The sequence below is a fragment of the Furipterus horrens genome, unplaced genomic scaffold (genome assembly GCF_987537825.1).
Source record: "Furipterus horrens unplaced genomic scaffold, mFurHor1.1.pri manual_scaffold_17, whole genome shotgun sequence".
In the NCBI taxonomy this organism is placed as follows: domain Eukaryota; kingdom Metazoa; phylum Chordata; class Mammalia; order Chiroptera; family Furipteridae; genus Furipterus; species Furipterus horrens.
In genome coordinates, this window is record NW_028327187.1 from 24,596,017 (window position 1) to 24,602,016 (window position 6,000).

Consider the following 6,000-nt stretch of genomic DNA (forward strand, 5'->3'; position numbering starts at 1 on the left):
AGGTCTGCTTTCTGTTTCTAACATGCCAAGCACACTCCCAACTGAGGGCCTTTTTATTCATTCTTCCTCCTGCTTGGAGCACTCTGCATCTATCTGTTTGCTCCTTCGTTTTCTTCAACACCCTGCAATGTCATCATTATCAGTCAGACCTTCCCAGGCCACTTTATTTTTTTTTTAACCCTCACCTGAGGATATGTCTTTATTGATTTGTGAGAGAGAAGAAAAGGAGAGAGAGAAACAGAGAGAGAGGGACAGAGACAGAGACAGAGAGACAGAGAGAGACACCAATGTGAGAGAGAAACATCAATTGGTTGCCTCCCATACATGCCTCAACCAGGGATTGGGGATTGAACTGCAACCTAGGTGTGTGCCCTGACTGGGAATCAATCCTACAACCTTTTGGTGTACGGGAAAATGCTCCAACCAACTGAGCCACCATCCAGGATCCCAGACCACTTTATATAATGCAACAGGCATATTCCCATCACCACTGACATACCTTGTTCCCCTAACTTTGTTTTTTCTTTAACAGTTACCACCATCTGGCATTCTATATATGTTATGTGTGTATATTTTCTGTCCCCATGGTAGAATGAAAGTTTTATGAAAGCATGTTGTTTTCTTTCTTTCTATTCTTTTATATCTAGAGCTTAATACAATGCTTGCTAGTATGCCTTTGATACTTGTATATGAAATGATGAATAGATGAATGCCTGTAGGGATTTGAGAATCCCCTCTTCCCATTTGCCAAAAAAACCAGCATATTTACCTACTCACCCTCTAATATTTTGTATATGGTAACCATATTTTACAAGCCCAAATTTAATACACATCATCTAATTGGTGGGAATTCTCTTGGGAAATTCAATGTGCTTTTTAAGTGTATTCTGCATAGAATCATAGCTTCATAGAATGGAGTCCTCAAAGTAAGCTTAGATGATTCTTTTCTAGTTCGTTTAATAACCTCTGATAGTGGAACTGGTTTTTCCAAGGTCATTTTGTTTAGTTTAGTTGAAGTTTGGTTTTTCAGAGCTCTTGTTTAGGATTATTGAGGATACCCAGAAATTATTCGAAACTTCTTCAATAATTATCTGGCTCTGTCTTTTCTACTTACTGCCTACAGGGACTTGCACACTACCCCGTGGGTCCTTCATCATTTCTATCTAGTGAGACTTGCTTGGATAACTGAATAGAAATCTCTCACAATATGCTAGGTGTGTCTTTGTTCTCTCTGCATGTTTCAAACATAAGAAATTGTGAAATAAAATGATAATTAAAACTCACTACTTGTGCCATACCACATCTATATCTTGACCCTCACCTATTCAGTGAAGAAAAAACAACACACACTTGATTTTATATAAGTGATCACAGTTATAATCAGATGTCAGTGGAAGACCTCTAACATAGAGATGTTACTTTCTCATAGTCATTGAGCCTAAAGGGCCTTCTAGGGTCTATTCATCTGCTTCCAAGCTGTAACTGCTTTCAGATTTTCTTATTTTGTGATGAATGCCTTGTGAATGAAAAATACATATTCAAATTTAAAATGTGTATTCTCATTGGTTCTCCAGTGTTTCTTGCTCTCCAAATTATGAAAGCATGAATGGTTGGAAATACAAATACAGGTTACAGAGGGTAAATACTCCAAAAAACCCCCAAACTCCTCATCAAATGAGCTTAATATATTAATAACCTGGGTTTCTGAGTTCTTGAGATTTTGGGCATTCTTCCCAAGGGCCAATTTCTCATTTGCTCCATGAAGATGAGGCTAAGCCTCATCATTTTTCAGAGTTGAGGCAGGGCCTGAGAAAGCCCTACCAGGAGATCCTCTCTTTTACAAAACACTGCTCCCACCCTGGGTGGGTGTTCAAGCTCCAGAAAATGGCAGTGAGAGGATATTTTCCCAGATCCTTTGTCCCCACTGGAAGCAAGGCCATTTTTGATTGTGCATTTACACTTGAATTGATGTTGTTTAAGTACAGTAAATGCTCACATCCTTGTGTCCCTGAGAGCACTAGCCACAATACCCAGTATGGAGCAGACACTCAGGAAATCATAATATGCAGCATAGAGAAGATGCTCAGCAAATACTCGATGACCAAGAAGATCAATGTAAAGTGAATTAGTAAATTAACAGTGAAGCAGACAATTTGTACTAGGAGTTTTTTTAACCTTACCCGCCAGCTTATTGACACCATAGGTCATGCCTCCAGATCTCATAGGAGTAGTACAGCTTTATGAGTTTCTATATTTTGAGATCAGCAGCTAGCCCAGTGTATTACACTAGTAGGTGATCAATCAAATCTAATGGGCTGAATTTATGGGTAAAATGAGAGGAAGGCACTTTGGCTTCCATAACTTTTGAATATAGCTGTCATCCATATGGTTTGAATCTGGCATGGGAGTGGCAAAAGACGACAAATATCACTATGGCTGAAGTTTATGTTAGGCTGCATAGAATAGACACACATCACTATGTGTCTTTAGCGGGGTCTTAAAGAACTGATAAATTTCAGTTTAAAATCTTCTCAAAAAAAGAGCATCAAACAAACCCCAAAAGCCTTTGAATGATGAGGTAGAATCAAGAAGGGCATTGAAGTATAAGATGTGCTAGGAAAAGTGAGCAGTGCTTAGACCCCTCAGCTGTGCATCAGCAAGATGTTTCTTAATGTTCACTTTCCAAGCTCAGTATGCTCAAAGAAGTCTCCTTTATTCTGGATTGGAATGTAAGCAGGTTGAACTGTGAAGAAAGAGTGATAATAGACTGTTTTTGGACACACGTGCTCTTAACTGTGTTTTTGAAGGCAGAGAATGGAAATGCCATGAGGGTCTCAGGTTATTTCAGCTATCATTAGAAAGAACACACAACAATTTTTGATAAATACAGATCAGCTGGGATTGAAATATTTTTTAACGCAGACCAGAAGTGGTTCTGGAGTTGTAGGTTTGTACTCTCAAGTGGCCAAAATACAAACAATTAAGACTTTGTTTTTTTTTTTTGTGGAGAAGAAATAGTTTAAACTCTTCCTTAGCATTAAAGTAGGACAGTGAGAGCTATATATAAATAATCCAAATTAGTGGAACTTGTAGTTATGCTTGAATGATTTTAAAGGCCCATTTGCAATCAATTCTTGGCCACATGCTTTCTGTCTTTCTTTTTAGAATAATGAGAGTTTTATTTTATTATGCAATGGTCATGTGCCTTTTATTTTTAGGTGTATATTATTGATTATGCTATTACAGTTGTCCCAGTTTTTTTCCCCTTTGCCCCACTCCACCTGGGACCACACCTTCCCTCTACCAGTTCCCTTGCTTAGTTCATGTCCATGGGTCATGCATATAAGTTCTTTGGCTTCTCCATTTCCTTTATTATTCTTAACATCTCCTTGTCTATATTGTACCTACCAGTTATGGTTCTTAATCTCTGTACCTTTCCCCCCATTCTCTCTCTTCTTCCTCACCACTGATAACCCTCCATATGATCTCCATATCTATGATTCTGTTTCTGTTATAGTTGTTGCTTAGTTTGTTTTTGTTTTATAGATTTAGTTGTTGATAGTTGTGAGTTGGTTGTCATTTTACTGTTCATAGTTTTGAACTTCTTTTTCTTAAATGAGTCCCTTTAACATTTCATATAATAATGGCTTGGTGATTATTAACTCCTTTAGCTTTACCTTGTCTGGGAAGCCCTTCATCTGCCCTCCCATTCTAAATGATAGCTTTGCTGGATAGAATAATCTTGGTTGTAGGTTCTTGCTTCTCATCAGTTTGAATATTTCTTGCCAGCCACTTCTTACCTGCAAAGTTTCTTTTGAGAAATCGGCTAATAGTCTTATAGGAACCCCTGTGTAGGTAATTCTCTTCTTTACTCCTGCTGCTTTTAAGATTCTCTCTTTATCTTTATCCTTTGGCATTTTAATTATGATGTGTCTTGGTGTGGTCCTCTTTGGGTCCAACTTGTTTGGGACTCTTTGTACTTACTGGACTTGTATGTCTATTTCCTTTGCCAAATTTGGGAAGATTCCTTTCATTATTTTTTCAAGTAAGTTTTCAATTTCTTGCTCTTCCTCTTCTACTACTGGCATTCCTATAATTCTAATGTTGGCACTTTTGGAGATGTGTCAGAGTCTCCTTATTCTCTCCTTTTTTTTTTTTTAATTCTTGTTTCTTCATTCTATACTGATTGACTCTTTATTTCTTCCTTATGTTATAATTCACTGATTTGAACCCTGGCTTCCTTCCCTTCACTATTGTTTCCCTGTGGCTTTTCATTTATTTCACTTTGTGTAGCCTTCATTTCTTCCCATATGCATTTGCAGTACTTAATGAGTTCTCTGAGCATCCTTATCACCAGTGTTTTGGACTCTTCATCTGATGGGTTGGCTATCTCCATTTCACTTAGTTCTTTTTTCTGCAGTTTTGATATGTTCTTTCATTTGGGCTATATTTCTTGTCTCCTCAATTTGGCAGCCTCCCTGCATTTGTTTCTGTGTATTAGGTAGAGCTGCTTTGACTTCATCTCGGTGCAGCTGTTATGTTGCAAGGGGTGCAGCTTTAGGTATTCGTCAGTGTGGAGTGACCTGTTTTACTGCTTTGTGGTCTGTATGTGGGAGAGGGGTCAGAGAGGAAAGAGTGCCACTTGCTTGGCACTTGCCCCTTTTGCAATCACTTCACCCACTTCTGGAATGTGACTGGTGTCCCTCTAGCTGTTGCCCTGTTGATGTTTCTCAGAGTGGGTGGCTTTGCATATATTCTAGAACCACGGGGGCCTTCTAACTGGACTCTCCTGAGAGATGGAAATTTCTTTTACTTCCCCAACTGCACTCGTTTTCACAGCTGGAAGCTTTGAGTCTTTATTTTCCCAGTGCTGGAACCCTGGACTGTGTGTTCTGGAACTAAGGCCGGAATCACTGCCGAGGTGTCCCCCACAGCTTTTATCTGCCACATGTGAATGTGTGACCACCCCTTCCACCAGCCACTGCTGATGCCTTGCCTCCATCTCGCACAACCACACTGCATCCTTTACACGCCAGCTCCCCATCTCTGCTCCTCCTACCTGTCTGGATGAATATTTCTTCTTTAAATTTTTGATTGTCAGACTTCCACAAAGTTCAATTGTCTGGCAGTTATGATTGGTTTTTGTTTTGGGATTAGTTGTGATCTTTCTTATGGTTGTGCAGGAGGCAAAGCATGTCTACCTACACCTCCGTCTTGGCTGGAAGTCCCTTGGCCACATGCTTTCTGATAAAAATATTTGTTGGTCCACTACCAAATTATTCAGAAATTTTAAATTTTTAGTGACTAGGTACATCTGATCCTTCTTCACTGGTTTTGAGTACAGGGATCTAGTTGTGGGAAACTAACTTATATATAATGGGCAAGAAATCATTACTTCTACTTATTTTTGTCATGAGCCAGATATTCTAGAGTTGACCATGGTATCAGTGGGATATTAGTCATTCATATAACTTTCCTGAAGTCACTGATGTGTTCTATAGAAAGAAAAGCATGGAAAAAGAAGGTGGGGGGGCATTGGTTTTGATACCTCATGGCCTAAAGTTTTGGAGGATCACTAAACATTGTCTTTTTAACATTTGTTCAGTAATCAGTATCAATGGGCTTACACTGGTCACCATTGGAAGGAGCCATTCTATTTTAGGGAGAAATACTCATCACCAAAATGATGATGTCTTGGTTGTTAGGGAATAGTAATATATATGAAGCCCATTTTAATATCTTCTTAGAAAATTCAGAGCTTTGGGAATTATTCCTTTACTTGGTATTCAAGACTGTTGTTGCCTTAAGCACACTATTAAAATTTAGTTAAGTGTTCACATAGATGTTTGAGATGTTTTTGGAAAGCTGAGATATTTGGCTGAAAGTTTTATATATATTTTTGACCATTTGGCCATTTTGATATAGGATGACAAGCAGAATTTCCCATTGTTTGGCCTTTTTTTCCTTTTTCCTTTTCTTTCTTTTTTTTTCCCCATTACC